Here is a 15,959-nt window from a genome sequence, read left to right on the forward strand (position 1 = left end):
ACAGATGGACATATCTTTCTTTTAAGGAGAGCGGGATGTCAGAATCCATTTATATCAAATTCATAAATGTATGTTTAAAATATTATCCCCCCCTATGGATTCTGCCATCTCCTGAGGAAGGTGGAGCATATGTGGATTCAGCCTGCCTTAGGTTATTTCAAAGGCCAAGGGAACCTTTTTAACTGAGGGGAACAAAAGGGAGGGTTAGAGAGGAAGGCATCTGGCTTGTGTCTTCTTTTAATTCTGGAGAGGAAGAAGACAATAACCATAAAGATTCAAAGTTCCTTTTTTCCCCCCACGAAAGGGATGACACGAAGTAGAAGGATGGGGGCTGACCAAATGGGGTTGAGGGAAGGGGGGTTGAACTGGGTACCCTTTATAAAATTTCAATTTGTAAAACAATACTAAGTCCTGTCTTGTATTCCCACAACCAAGCATGTCCTAGTAAAGATTCCGTTTGGACTAGAACTGACTCCAAGAGTTTTTGTTTTCCTAAGATGTGGATTGGGGTGGGTCCTCAATGAAATTGAGTTTGACACCCCTGTACTAGACGATTTCTAGGAATGATGCCTCAAGAAAAAACAAACACCTTTCAGAAGGAAATATGCTACAGCTAATTCACCAAACAATTGTTGCACACAAAGAGGACATAAAAAGAAACCATAATGAGACTAATAGCTTAGATATAAATGAGCAAATCTCCAAATTGAAGCTACAACTGGAAAGCTCCCAGACAATGACTACAAAATATGAACAAATAAACCAGAAATCAAAGGAGGAAGCATAGGAAATGGACCTAGAGATGGAGATAGGAGAAGGAAAATATGGACTGCCATATACAAATAAAATACTGCAAGACTCACCTAATGCAATGAAAATGCAAAAGACCCTTTACTCCTTAGGTCTCCAAAATATACCTGATGTCAAGGAAGAAGATTTTTAAAAAATGGAACAGAGAGCTGTCAGGGGAGATGTCACAACTTGGGAGACAAAAAATAAAAAGAGAAATTGAGGAAGAAGGAAGGTGGGAGTTGTTTAGGGATTGTGGATGGGCGGAGTTCCCCCCCCCCCCAAAAAAATACCCTATGTTAAGTTGTGGGCTCTGGTGAGCAGGAATTGAAGACACAAGGCTGAGTACAGAGAAACTCATTCTTTTATTCTTGCTGGAACTGTACTTGACCTTGGGCTGCACCCAGCCACAATATATAGCCTAGGTAGCAGCCAATAGGATTGAACCCGCGCTTGCCCCCTGAGGCTGACCAATTACAGGACCAGAGACGGCCTGTCTGGGTTGCTGGAGAACCGTTAGCTCTCCAACAACGCACGTGCTGTGGTACCACAAGCCCAATACATAACACCCCTCCCTCCTAAGATCAGGCTATAATCCCCTTAATAAGCTGGAGAACAGTTAAGACTTATGAATCACTCCCAACAACCATAATAAAAAATACAAAAAAATACAAAAAATACAAAATAATAAATAATAATGCTTATAAATTCAAGGTGGCTAGAATGACATTAAGCGACCTTTACAGACGTGTTATTGTAGTAGGGACTACAATAAGATTAAACAACAGCTAAATGGCTTGCCAATGCAGTAAGGACTACAATGAGATTTAACAACGTCTCAATGAACATGCTTACAGGCAGTTTCAAAATGTCCCAATTTCTGTAGGTAGTGGTACAATTGTCACAACACTATACATCACTTTATTTTACAATATAGTCTGTGAGATATGCTGGAGGTTTGTGTGGCCTGGAGGAATGCCTTGGAGTTCCCCTCACTTTGTGGTCTACCAGCTTACCCAGGGGGCTGGGTAGACCCGTGTCCCCTTGTGCTCCATTGTCCAGGGGGATTGAAACGCTCTGGCTGGCCTCACCAGGTTGGCCCACCCCAGAGTCAGTCTGTTCTGCAGAGTAGGCACAGCGGTTGCTGAGATTCAGCTGGTCAGGGATTCCATGTTGCACTTCTGAGCTTCCAGGTTCTTCCTCGGAATCAACTGCCGCTGAGAAGGGAAAATCCTGGTGGTTCTGGTGTGGGCTGGCTTGGGTACCAGTTTGAAGACCTCGGGAGGAACTTATGCAACAGTCCTCACTTAGTGACCGTTCTGGAAACCTCTTTTTGAGTTGGTCGATGTGTCTTCTGACCAGTCGCCCTCCCTCCAACCCCACTTGGAGTCCGGATGCCTTGGTTACTTGACCAGGAACCCATAAATTCCCTGGCCCATAGTTTCTGGCCCAAACCCAATTGCTCATTTGCAGCCCCCTCGGGGGTTTTGGTCTAGAGGCTTCTTTTTTTATTGAAAAGTTTTACAGTACATTTTTAAAAAGAAAAACTCCCTCCCTCCCCCTCCCCTCCCCCTTACCCTGCCTTATCCTCCTCTCCCCCTCCCCCTGACTTCCCAGAGCTGAATACAGGGTATAAACTTTACAAACTTAAGCTAAAATATGCTAACGAGCTAAAATAAAACATTAAATTCTATCGCACTTTAAGTCCCCTTAAACATAACTATATTACTAACAAATAACAAATGACTAATAATACAAAATATAAAACCAATACTTATTCAAATGCTAAATGAAACTTTTTAGTCCCATATTTATTCTGAATATATTCAATCCATCTTCTCCATTCCACAATATATCTCTGTTGCGATTGTTCTTTCAAATATACTGAAATTAGAAACTTTCAAAGTCCACTCTTCTATAGTAGGCAATTCCTCCTTCTTCCAATATTGTGCTACTAAAAGTCTTGCTGCCGTAATTAGATTCAACATCAATTTAGTATCTATGACAGTAAAATCTGTAATAATACCCAACAAAAACAACTGTGGAGAAAACCTTAACTTTTTCTTAAATATCTTTCGCATGTTCCACCAAATTTTAATCCAAAAAGCTTTGACTTTTTTACAAGTCCACCATATATGATAATACGTTGCATCCTCACAACCACACCTCCAACATTTAGGCTGGCAGTTCGGATACATACATGCTAATTTTTTAGGGTCTAAGTGCCACCTATAAAACATTTTATAAAAATTCTCTCTTAAATTTTGAGCCTGTGTGAATTTTACGTCTCTGACCCAAATCTTTTCCCAAGTATCCATTGTTATAACCTCCTGAAAGTTCTGGGCCCACTTTATCATACAATCTTTAACAAGTTCCATTTCTGAGTCAATTTCTATCAGTGCATTATATATCTTTCTTATATGTGCTTGACCTTGATCTCTAATTTGTTTTACCAAATTTCCATCAGTTATCGAAATACCAACTTTCTGATCTTCTTTCCATCTTGCTTGTAACTGCCCATACTGAAACCAAGTTTGTACAATCTTTTCTTCTTTTAAAATATTATATGGCTTTAATTGCCATACATTCCTTTCTATCCTTAAAATTTCTTTGTATGTAATCACATCATGTTTAAATCCAACATTTATATTTTCTATTGCATGTTTAGGTATTGCCCAAATTGGTATTTTATAATTTAACTTATGTCGATATTTTTTCCATACTCGCTACAGAGCATACCTTAATATATGTATCTTAAAAACATTATCCACCTTCTTATCATACAATAAATATGCATGCCAACCAAATAACAAATCATAACCCTCAAGATTTAATAATCTCCCTTGTGTTAAATTAAACCAATCACTAATTGATGATAAAGCAGCAGCCTTTGTCTTGCAATCCAAGAGTTAACACGAAATATTTTGTCTATATCCCCCATAATATCTTCTGTTGGACGCTCCAAAACCGGTTCAAGGGCCTGTGCCAGTAATTCTTTCAATTCTTCCTTAGGATCTTCTTTCAAACCTCTGATCCTCATAGCAAATTCCATGTCCCTATATTGTATCATAACTACATCATCGTCTTTTCCATCACATTTTCAGCATCCAACATTTTAGCATCTAATCTCATATTGTTTTGACTGAGCTCTTCCATGCGATCATCCAAACGCTCAATACAAACTGCGAGCCCTTGAAATGCAGCCAAAATGTCTGCTCTTATTTCAGTATTCTTCTCCTCAATAAGTTCAGCTATTTGTTGGGATTGTGTTTTTAAAGCATCTTGTAAAGCATCTTGCAAATCTTTTATTGTTAAAACTGGTGCGGGTGCGGGTGCCACAGGAGGAGGCATCAAAGCCTGTAATGAAGAATGCTGAACTGGCGAAGCACCAGCACTTCTAGGAACTTTAGTTGATTTAGAAGCCATTTTAACACCCAGTTAATTTCTATTACGCACTTTCACTTTCCACACCGCTTGCAACTTTTTCTCCCAAAGTATTCAGAGTTAAAGTTTAAATGCTTGCTATTACAGCATTCTCCTGCACAGCTCTGCCTGCATCCAAGTAATCCACAATTAATTATCGATAGCAGGGATGGTTGCAGCATCCTGCTCTGCTCCAAAGCCTTGGGGCAGAGGCGTCCCAGACTCTGGAGCAAACTCAGTCTTCGGGAGTCCAGGGGAGCTCTACCCCTACCTAAGGGTTCACCCCCCCTCTTCTCCCAAGGATCGGGTTTCCGAGCCGCCAAACAGGTGATCGTCACTGTTTTTAGCGGCTCTAACGGAAAACGGAGGGGCTGACGGCCGAAACGGCCACCATCGACGGAACCTTGCCACCCGGAAGTCTGGTCTAGAGGTTTCTGATGCCACTCTATCTGGATGCAACCTGTCCAGTTTAGTAATTAAACGCCTTCCCCAACGTAGCTCAGCAGGATCTTTACCTGTAGCAGTGCAGGGCGTAGAATGCTGTCAGAGCAAAAAATCTGCCAATCTATGATGCCAGTCACCTGTGATAATACGCTTGAGTGCCTCCTTTGTTGTCCTCACCATGCGTTCGGCTTGTCCATTTAAAGAAGGATGAAATGGTGCAGACGTAGCATGTCTGATGAGGTTAGCTCTAAGAAAAGCCTGAAACTCAGCAGCAGTGAATTGAGCCCCATTATCAGAAACTAAAACGTCAGGCAACCCATGTGTTGCAAAGAGTTTTCTCAGCACCTGGATGGTCCTAGCAGTAGTCATATTAGGAACTGGAACTACTTCCAGCCATTTTGAGTGGCTATCAGGAAAAGCTGTCCTTGAAAAGGCCCAGCGTAGTCTATGTGAACCCTGGACCAGAGGGGGTATGCGTTTCTTCCCACCTGTGAACTGGGGCCTGAGGCATTTCAGGCCTAGATTGCTGGCATGTATAGCAACCATGAACTTGCTCCTCTACAGCCTTACCCAGGCCAGGCCACCAAAGGTAGCTTCTAGCTAAGGCTTTCATTCTTACAATGCCTGGATGGCCTTCATGTAAAGAGTGTAAGACTCTGTCCCTCAATGAAGTGGGGATAATGACTCTGTTGCCCCATAAAATGCAGCCCTTGTGTGCAGACAACTCATGTCTCCTGACAAAATAACTTTGAAATTCAGAGCCTGGACTTTTTTCCAACCAACCCGTGTATACCCATGACAACACTCTGCTCAGAATTTTATCTGTGGCAGTTTCAGCAGCAATATCCCCTGCGTGGAGGGGAAACTCAGGTAAGTTCTGAATGGACAATATTTTAGCAGCAGGAGCTGGATCAGGATCCCTTAGTGGCAATGGTAGTCTGCTGAGGCCATCTGCATGGCCTATTTCCTTCCCTCGTTTATGAATTAACTTAAAATTGTATGCAGACAAAAATATAGACCATCTCAGCATTCTTGGAGATAGTATGTGGGGAGTTTGTTTGTCTGTTGTAAACAACCCCAAAAGAGGTTTGTGATCAGTGTAGACAGTGAAATCCCTGCCATATAAATAATCATGAAATTTCTTAACTCCAGCCACTATGGCCAAGGCTTCTTTATCAATCTGTGCATAATTGCGCTCAGCAGAAGATAAAGTCTAGAATAAAACGCAATAGGAAGCTGTTTCCCATTTTTCTCCATATGGCTTAAGACTGCCCCCACCCCATAGGGAGATGCATCACATGCAAGACGTACAGGTTTAGACACTATGTAGTGAGTTACAGTGGACTTTTCCGATAGAAGGGCTTTCAGATCCTGGAAACTTTTTTTGTGTAAGTTAGTCCATTTCCAAGGGGCTTTTTTATCAAGCAGCCTGTGGAGGGGCTGTTGTGGTACCACAAGCCCAATACATAATACCATACCTAAATTGTTTCCCTTATGCCAAGCAGCTTTCACAAAAATAGAAAATTCCTGGGCGATTTAATTGGCTTGGTTTGGAAAGCTGCTTGGCAAAGAAAGAAAGAGTTAGATTTAAAAAACAGAAGATTTGACCTATTAGTGGGGGCATTATCTGTTTAAATACCTGGTTGAATGTGATTAAAAGAATGGATGACCCTTAGATATGACTAGATTTTTATAATGAAAAATATGATTTAGAATTAAAATAGCATTTTTATGAAAATAAGGGGACTAGTATGAATAAAACCTTTAGCTATATAAGTGTAATTAATATTGAGAAAATTATAACTGACAAGGATACTTCAAATATTGAAGGAAAATCAAACTTTAACAAGTGCATGAAAAATAGGATTTTTATGATTTATTAATTGATTAATGTTATTTGTATAATATTAATAAAATATGACGACAGAGAATGAGGTGGCTGGATGGAGTCACTGAAGCAGTAGGCGTGAGCCTAAATGGACTCCAGAAGATGGTAGAGGACAGGAAGGCCTGGAGGAACGTACTCCATGGGGTCGCGATGGGTCGGACACGACTTCGCAACTAACAACAACAAAGTAAAATATGATGAAGATGTTTATATGTAACTATGTATACATCAATAGTACTAAGAATTATAACTGTGTAATGAGAGGAAAATGGAAAAAATATGGGGAAGAAAGGAGGATCAGGGAAAAAATACTGGATTGTGCAGTACTGAACAGATTTATGTTGAAGAAATTAATGTTAAATATATGAAACCAGACAACATGTTGTTTACTAAGCACTAAAGATTGTAATTTTAAAAAATCAATAAAACATTTTAAAAAAGAAAAAGCACATTGAAAGTTATGTAAAAAATGTGGCTACCTGTGCAGCTATGAAAAAATGCCCTGGTAAACCGTAATTTGGTTTAGGGGATGGCTCCTCATACATCACTTCTCAGGTTTCTAAATTTCTTTTAAGAGCTGTAACTATTAGAGGAGAACGTTGTAATTCCCTTCAACCAAGGCTTCTGGTGTCCAATTATCTATGATTTTACTTTCCCCATGTTTTTCTTTTGTTGTACTTGTACTTTGGTCTGTGACCGCAAATAAATAAATAAAAAAACAGCCCTGGTAAACCTCCTGGTCTGTTGCAGCAAGTAGCAGATCCTTCCCAACCCTGGGAAGAGATAGCCATGGATTTTATTGTGGGATTGCCCAACAGCGGGGGAAACACAGTAATCTGGACTGTCATTGACCTTTTTTTCAAAGCAAGCTCATTTCATTGCTTGTTCGGGGATTCTGTCTGCCCCAAAACTAGCCAAGCTATTTTTGAAGCACATCTATCGACTCCATGGAGCCCTGAAAAGAATTATATTGGACATGGGGGGGGGGGTGTTGTTCAATTCATTACAAAATTCTGGAGGGAGTTTGTAAAACTGATTGGGTCCACCCAGGGGCTTTCATCTGCTTTCCATCCAAGTACGAATAGATCAGCAGAATGTGAGAACGCAATGGTAGAACAATACCTCAGATGCTATGTTAATTACCAACAGACTAACTTTCACCAAAGTGGCATACAATACAGTACACAGTAGCACTGGATTTATTCCCTTTAAAATAGCTACTGATTGAGACTTTGTTCTGATGCCTGAGTAGGCCCAGGAACCTCCCACTTCCTTTCCAACTCTATTCTATTCTATTTGTGAATAATGGGGACACTCTGGTTGAGGAGTACTAGAGTTATTATAGGTGAACTCCACCAACGCCAGCACCTCTGCCCAATTGTCTTGATGCTGGTTGCTGAAACATTGGAAGTTCCAGGATGGTGTTCATTCTCTCCGTGCCCCCATCAGTTTCCAGGTAATGGGCCAAAGAGAGTCACACCTGGACCTTCAGTTCTGTTAATAGTGTCTGCCAGAAGCACACCGTGAACTGCACACCCTGGTCGGACACTACCTAGTCTGGTAGACCATTCAGCCAGAACATATGGGCAATAAACAGATGGGCCATCTGTGGTAGGGAGATCTGCACATGGGCCATCTTTGTGTGCATGTCCACAACCACTAGTATCATGGTGGCACCCTTCGGTGGGGCAAATCCCTAATGATATCCAACGAGACTGCCCCCACAGTCTCTCCAGTGTGGGCAATGGCTGTAACAGACCAGGGGGTGCACTGGTGGCATATTTAGCTTGCTGACATTGCACGCATGACACACATCATACTGGAGCCCCTGCCACCAGAACATCCAAGAGATCAGGTGCAATGTCTTGAAGACCCCGAAGTGGCCCATTTCTCCTGTTGCTAGCCAACTTGCGACAAGCCACCACAAATGGATCATGTTGCCACGCCTGGTGAATACTGACTCATAGGTCCATGGGCTCCTCAGTGGCTGTGAACCATTCCAAGGGAATAACTGTGGGGAGGGACATTTGTCAGGAACAAATGCTGAATTATTGGAGGTTTGTGTGCCATTGCCGATGTTGGAAACAACCCTCTGATCTCCTGTTCTGTGTTGTGATTTCTACTTGTAAACTCTGAAACTCTGACCATTGGACTGGCTGACAAACTTGATGTGGTGCTCCAAGTCTTAGACTGAATTGTGGCTTTTCTTCTGAAACTACTCAGGCAAGCTTGTATTTCCACAGACTAGTTAGATTTTGAAGTATGTTTCTTTCTTTGTTATCTCCTTGGCCTTGAGTAAATTGCTATTTTAATCTAGCAACTCTGTGTGAGTCAAAACCTGAAAGAAGACTGCTTGTTCCATACACACACTTTGCCTGAGAGAGTGAAAAACATTTCAAGCTATTTGCAGACAGAGGCTGCTGAAGATGTGTGTGTGTGTGTGTGTGTGTGCGTGTGTGTGTGTCTGTGTCTGTGTCTCTGTGTTTACTTGCTCTGGGACTTGCCAGAATTGTGGGAGCATTTGGGGAGCATTTGGAGCAATAAAGGGGCAGTCTGAATTGCCAGCTGACTGTGTTGCCTCTGTGCCATGCCCTAGGGGAGTCCAAGGGAACAGCAATGCTCCAGGAATAAAACAGGCTCTCAAACTCAGCAAAGTTCACGATGGATGAATCCACCAGGAACACAGTGAAAACCCAGAACGGAGCCGCTTTGCTGTTAGCTCACAGGTGTCAAGCAAAGAATCAAACACAAGTCAGCAACAGCAAGGATTCTGGAGCCAAGTTCTTCTTGGAGCTGTGGAGAGTGTTGCTGCAAAATACAACAGTTGTTCCCGACAAATGCCCCTGCCCACAGCATCTCCTTAAATGCTATTCTCCAGGTGATCCTCATGAGGAGGGGCAGGGAGCCCTTCTCCCAAATAGTCAGGTCTGACTCTGCCTTCTCTCCATTCTTCGCACTTGGGGATTAGGCAAGGGAGGCATTTGCTTATCTCCGGAGCTTCCCCACTCCTCTGCCTGCCCATTCCATCTCCTCCCCACTTCCTTGGTCAACCTGTGCCCTCTCTTCCCCCCTGCCTACTCTTCTGAGGCCCAAGGGACCTGGGACTGCCTCATCCTCGTCCCCAGGTCATTTCTCATGGGCCACAGGGACTGCACCATCCCCCTCCATTGGTCTGAGCTCCATTTTCTAAGACTTGCCATTGAAAATTATGCTTTTATTTTAGCAGCCATGCCAAGCAACACTTGCATTCCTCTTCCTGTTTGGGGCAATTTAGTTGCCCCAAACAGCGAGATGGATTCTTTATAAATTTAATAAATTATTTAGGACAATCAAAGAAAATGGTGATGGCTGGTTTAGCCAGAATTCTGAATGCTTGTGAAGATTACTTACAATTTGAACCATTTTTTAAACAAATGTTGGGGATAAATTTGCCAAAGGCACTTGCATTTGAAGTAGGTAACTTGAGACCAGAGTTGTTTTTCAGAGTGAGTCAGGTAGGACGTAAATATAATAAATGAATGAATGAATGAATGAATGAATGAATGAATGAATGAATGTATCAACAGTGTGACTCCAACCTGTCAGGATCCCAGAAGCTCGGGACAACCTTTTGCTTCCAGAACAGAAGGTCTGGGTGATGAAGAGTGTCTTTGAGAAGAGTGTCTTTTTTCTATTGGGGTGACCAGTTTTCACTAGACTAGGTATAACTAGTCTAATGAGCCTAAGTGAGCCAAGCCAGAGGGAGAGGGAGAGCCAGTTGCAGTTGCAGGGCTGGGCAGAAGTCCCAGAAGCTGGCAGGGCTCCAGCTGATTGGCTCCAGCTGATTGGCACTTCCAGAAGCAGCTGGAGCTGGAGGTGAACTGAAGAAAAAGCGGGGGAGGAGAGGAGAGGAGAAACTATAAAAGGAGGTGGTTTGGGTGGGGGAAGAGGAAAAAAAGACAGCAGGAAAGATTTAATCCCTTTAAACAAATGTAATTAGTTTTACCCCCTTTAATTGAGTCTTTCTATGGCTTTTAGAAAGTTTTCTTTGAAGGTAAACAGGCTTAATTTAAAGCTAAAGCTTTTCGCAATTGCTGGAGCCTTTCAGTCTCAAATTGCAACATTGTGACACATGAAATGCCTGGGCCAGCTTAAAGAGAAAAAAAAATGGAGTTTGCTTTGCACTTGATTCCTATGACTTTACAGGGAAGGGATTGGGGGGTGGGTGGGTGCAGCTCAGAAGGGAGAGAGGAAGAAGGGTTGACAAGCTAGGAGTCTACAAACTTAGCAACTTTAAGACCTGTGGACTTCAACTCCCAGAATTCCTCAACCAGCCACGAGGGCTGAGGAATTCTGAGAGCTGAAGTCCACAAGTCTTAAAAGTGCCACGTTTGAAGACCCCTGAACTAGCTGGTAGTGGTACATATTATAAACATGGATAAATTCATCATACATTTGTCAGTGCAAAGAGAAAGTGATTCAGCAAAGGAACAGTCACCAAAGAAATTAAAACTGGTACTTTTTTACTTTTTTTCTACAGTTTGTAGCATTTTATTAGATTATAGAATAAAATACAAAAATACAAAAGCAAATAGTAGAACACAGTGGGGAGAAAAAAGGAGAAAAAAGTGAGGGGTGAAGGGAAAAAGAACAGACTTCCTCTGCTGCAGTAAAAGAAAGCAATAACATTGAACCCAAACTTTACTTTTCCATAATATTATTAACTAGCCATTTCTATAACAACAAATGAATCTAATCAGTAAAATCCAAAATCCCCCCCTTTTTTTTAGTCAAGTTTTTGACACCTTGCTAAGCACTGGTGGTACTCAAATATTGTCATGTCCTAAAAGTGGTACAATCTGTGAAAAAGTTGAAAAGCCTTGGACTAGATGACCTCCAATGTCCCTTCCAACTTTATTACTGTTGCTGAGAGGATAATCAACAATACTCAGAAAGAGGTCCAGCTGGTAGGAACTCCTGAACTGGACAAAAAGTTGGATAACCAAAGACATTTTAGAAGCTGATCATTGTTTTATTGCAGCATTGGGTGTCTGGTGGGGAAATCGAAATATTGGCCACTGAGCAGCTGCCCAGAAAAGTTTTCCTAAACTCTTTTCAGCTTGATGCTTTAAATGTTATAAATGATTTGCAGACACATGCAATGTCATCAGTTTGCCACTTGATGGTGTTGTTGAACAAACAATTGCAGCTCAGTTTCTGAGCAGTAAGATGCCATTGCAAAACCACATAGGTTGGGATAACTTGGTCTAATGGTTAAGGTGCTGGATGGGGAATTGTCATGGCTCCTAGTTCTGTTTTAGGCATGCAAGGCAGCCAGTGACTCTGGACCAGTCTTTCTCTCTTGGAGGAAGAAGGCAACAACAAATCACCTCTGGATACATACAGAAAATTTCAAGATACCATCCTTGTAGTTGACTTGCTGGGAGTCAAATCTGATGAGAAGGACAAAAATGTAGTATGTAAAAATGATATGTGTATTCTCCAAAGAGTAAGTTCATAGCACAGCACCAAACACATACACCCACATGCAGGATGACTAAAAATAATGTTCTCATTTTGAACCAGTCATGTGACCTTTTAAGGTATTCAGAAGAGGAGAGCTTACTGTGAACCAACTGGGCAGCCCTGTTTGCTGAAGGAAGCAGAACAGACAAATGGGAGCCATGTGGCTGCCGAGCTGTTGGTGGGGGTGGTGGAATGCTGCAGCACAGTAGACCGGGTGCTATGGAGAGCAGTAGACCAGGGACTGTGAATGGCAGCAGACCAGTAGGCTGAGGACTGTGAACAGCAACCGCACAGCAGACTCTTGGAAAAAGAAACTGATGCTATTTTGATTTTCAAAACATGGGACAGAAAAAAATAGGCACAATTACCTAGAACAGAGAAGGTAGAAGCATGGCTAACAGCAAAGCACATCCACCAACCATAAACGAGGGATTTTCAAACAACAAATTCATGGAACAGGCAACGGAAACTATTGTGGTATGCAACACATGTTCCATGTATGTGCTTATGCCCAAAGAATACCCAAATTATACATTCATTAAATGTAAACTATGTGAACTACTAGAGGAAAAAGTAAGGCACTTAGAGGCAACTCTAGCTCAACTCCAACCTACGAAAGAAAGCTATACCCAAACTGAACCAAATAATGGACAAATAACTCCCAGAAGATTTGACTCTACTGATAAACTCTTGGAGGAAGACAAATGGAGGTATGTCAAACATAGAAGGAAACACAACAATCAAAGGAAGCAGCAGCATACGTCTAACAAACCCCTATTGCCCAATCTAACCTAACCAGAAGCTCCCCCTTGGAAACCTGAGCAACTGATTTCTCCCCCAAGATGGAAATACACAGACCCACAACCCCCCTCAAAGAAAACATGCAGACACCTAGCAAAGAAACAACACCAATTATCCCTAAAAAAGTCACATCAACAAACACACGTGAGACAAACAGAAAAGCACTTAGGACTGCACCCCCTCGAAAAAAGAAAGTGAGTGCTGGTGACAGTATATTCTATTCTCAAAGGAACAGAATCATCCATCTGCAGACTGGACATACAATCCAGGGAGGTATGTTGTCTCCCTGGAGCAAAAATCAAAGATGTGGCTGAGAACCTAACCAAAATAATGAGGACCACAGATTACTACCCTCTCCTATTCCTTCACATTGGAACGAATGACAAAACAAAGAACTTGAGCACAATACTGAGAGACTATAAGCAACTAGGCAATAAAGTTAAGGAGCTAGGAACAAGTAGTCCCATCAGTAGTCCCAACAAAAGGCCAACACCCATTGAGGGGAAAAAGAATTCTAGAAATAAACCACTGGCTAAAGGGTTGGTGTTGCCAAAAAACCTTTGGTTTCCTGGACCATGGACTGCACTTCCTACATGATGGACTATTGGCAAGGGATGGGCTGCACCTCATGAAAAAGGGAAAAAGAATGGACCAACTCATTGTTGTTGTTAGTTGTGAAGTCGTGTCCGGCCCATCGCGACCCCATGGACAACATTCCTCCAGGCCTTCCTGTCCTTTACCATCTTCCATTTAACAGTCCTCTACCATCTTCCATTTAAGCTCACGTCTACTGCTTCAGTGACTCCATCCAGCCACCTCATTCTCTGTCGTCCCCTTCTTCTCTTGCCCTCAACCTTTCACAGCATTCGGCTCTTCTCCAGTGAGTCCTTCCTTCTCATTAGGTGGCCAAAGTATTTGAGGTTCAACTTCAGGATCTGGCCTTCTAAAGAGCAGTCAGGGTTGATCTCCTCTAGGACTGACCAGTTTGATCACCTTGCAGTCCAAGGAACTCGCAGGAGTCTTCTCCAGCACCATAGTTCAAAGGCCTCAATTCTTTGGCGTTCAACCTTTCTTATGGTCCAAGTTTCACTGCCATACATTGCAACTGGGAAGACCATAGCCTTGACTATACGCACTTTTGTTGACAGGGTGATGTCTCTGTTTTTTAGTATGCTGTCTAGATTTGCCATAGCTTTCCTCCCCAGGAGCAAGCGTCTTTTAATTTCTTGGCTGCAGTCCCCGTCTGCAGTGATCTTGGAGCCCAGGAAAATAAAATCTGTCACTACCTCCATTTCTTCCCCATCTATTTGCCAGGAATTGAGAGGGCTGGATGCCATGATCTTCGTTTTCTTAATGTTGAGTTTCAAGCCCACTTTTGTACTCTCCTTCTTCACCCGCATCAAGAGAGTCTTTAGTTCCTCTCCACTTTCTGCCATTAGAGTGGTATCATCTGCATATCTTAGGTTGTTAGAAGGGCTTTAAACTAAAATTGAGGGGGAAGGGTGACCAATCATTAGAATCTCTAGAAGACAAAACCAATCATAAACCCCAAGAAAACAATTCAAACAAAGAGGTAGGGAGTGATGAGAAAAAAAAGAAAAAAATCAAACAACAATCAGGAGATACAGGAAACATACCCATGGACAGACATAAAAGTCTTAAATATACTAATGCTCAAAGCTTGGGGAACAAACAGAGTGAACTAAAAGCAATAGTACATGAGGGTGGGTACGACATAGTTGGCATTACAGAAACCTGGTGGGATGAAACCCATGACTGGAATGTACTGAGGGATGGATACAAATTGTTCAAAAGAAATAGATCTACAAAAATAGGAGGGGGAGTTTTTTTTTTTATTTTATTTTAATTCCATTTATATCCCGCCCTTCTCCGAAGACTCAGGGCGGCTTACAAGCTTAGCAGTAGCCTTCATTCTATGTATATGCCTGCTTATTAGGGCTTTCATACACCCCCCAAGCGGCATTATTACAAAGTCAGCTTAATTGCCCCCAAACAATCTGGGTCCTCATTTTACCTACCTCAGAAGGATGGAAGGCTGAGTCAACCTTGAGCCTGGTGGGATGCGAACCTGCACTAATTGCAGGCAGCTGGTGTTACTTAAGGAGGCATTAGCCCACTGCTCCACTAAGGCTCTTATATGTAGTATTCCCTTACATATAGTTGCATTATATGTAAGGGAATACTACATATCTACAGAAATGCATGTGATCCGAGATAAAAGCCCTCCAGAATATATATCGGTCAATATAAATACACTATAGCGAGGGGAGGAAGTGAAAGCAATGCCCTGCAGGTACATCCCCCTTCCCCCTTGGAAGCATGGCAAAACCCAGGAGAGTTTGAATGAAATAGAAATGAAATAAAATAGGAATGGGTTTTGACATCCTGCCCCCCCTAAAAATAGGAGAGATCCACCTGTAGAGAAAACAAACAGGTATAGAGGTTAGTCCGGTTTGTTGGGATATTCTGTATGAAACGTTTTTAGCAGTTTGAGTGTTCTGACGTAACGTTTGAGGACCCACTCGTTTTGTGAGGAGGGAAGGTATTTCCAGGCTACTAGGTATTGTGTTGCCCCATGATACTTCCTAGATAGAATGTAAGATTTCTTTTATCTCAAAGTGTTGTTCTCCTTCAACCATGATTGGAGTTGTTGGGGTGGGGAGTTTTGGTCTTAAGGGCGACTGTTGTTCTCTTTTCAGCAAGCTGCAATGAAAAATTGGGTGTATTTGCTTGAGGGTTTTGGTAGTTCTAATTGTACTGTTACTAGGTTTATGATTCTTTTGATTGGAAAAGGTCCTATGTATTTTGGACCACCCCTTCATGGATTACTGCCTTGTCGTGGCGAAGGGGCTTGCGTAATTCAATGAAGCTATGAGCTATGCCGTGCAGGGCCACCCAAGACGGAAAGGTCATAGCAGAGAGTTCTGACAAAACGTGATCCACTGGAGAAGGAAATGGCAAACCACTCCAGTATCTTTGCCATGAAAACCCTATGGACAGTACCAAAAGGCAAAACGATATGACGCTGGAAGATGAGCCCCTCAGGTCGGAAGGCGTCCAATATGCTACTGGGGAAGAGCAGAGGGCT

Source organism: Vipera ursinii (genome assembly GCF_947247035.1).
Source record: "Vipera ursinii genome assembly, chromosome: 9".
Lineage (NCBI taxonomy): Eukaryota > Metazoa > Chordata > Lepidosauria > Squamata > Viperidae > Vipera > Vipera ursinii.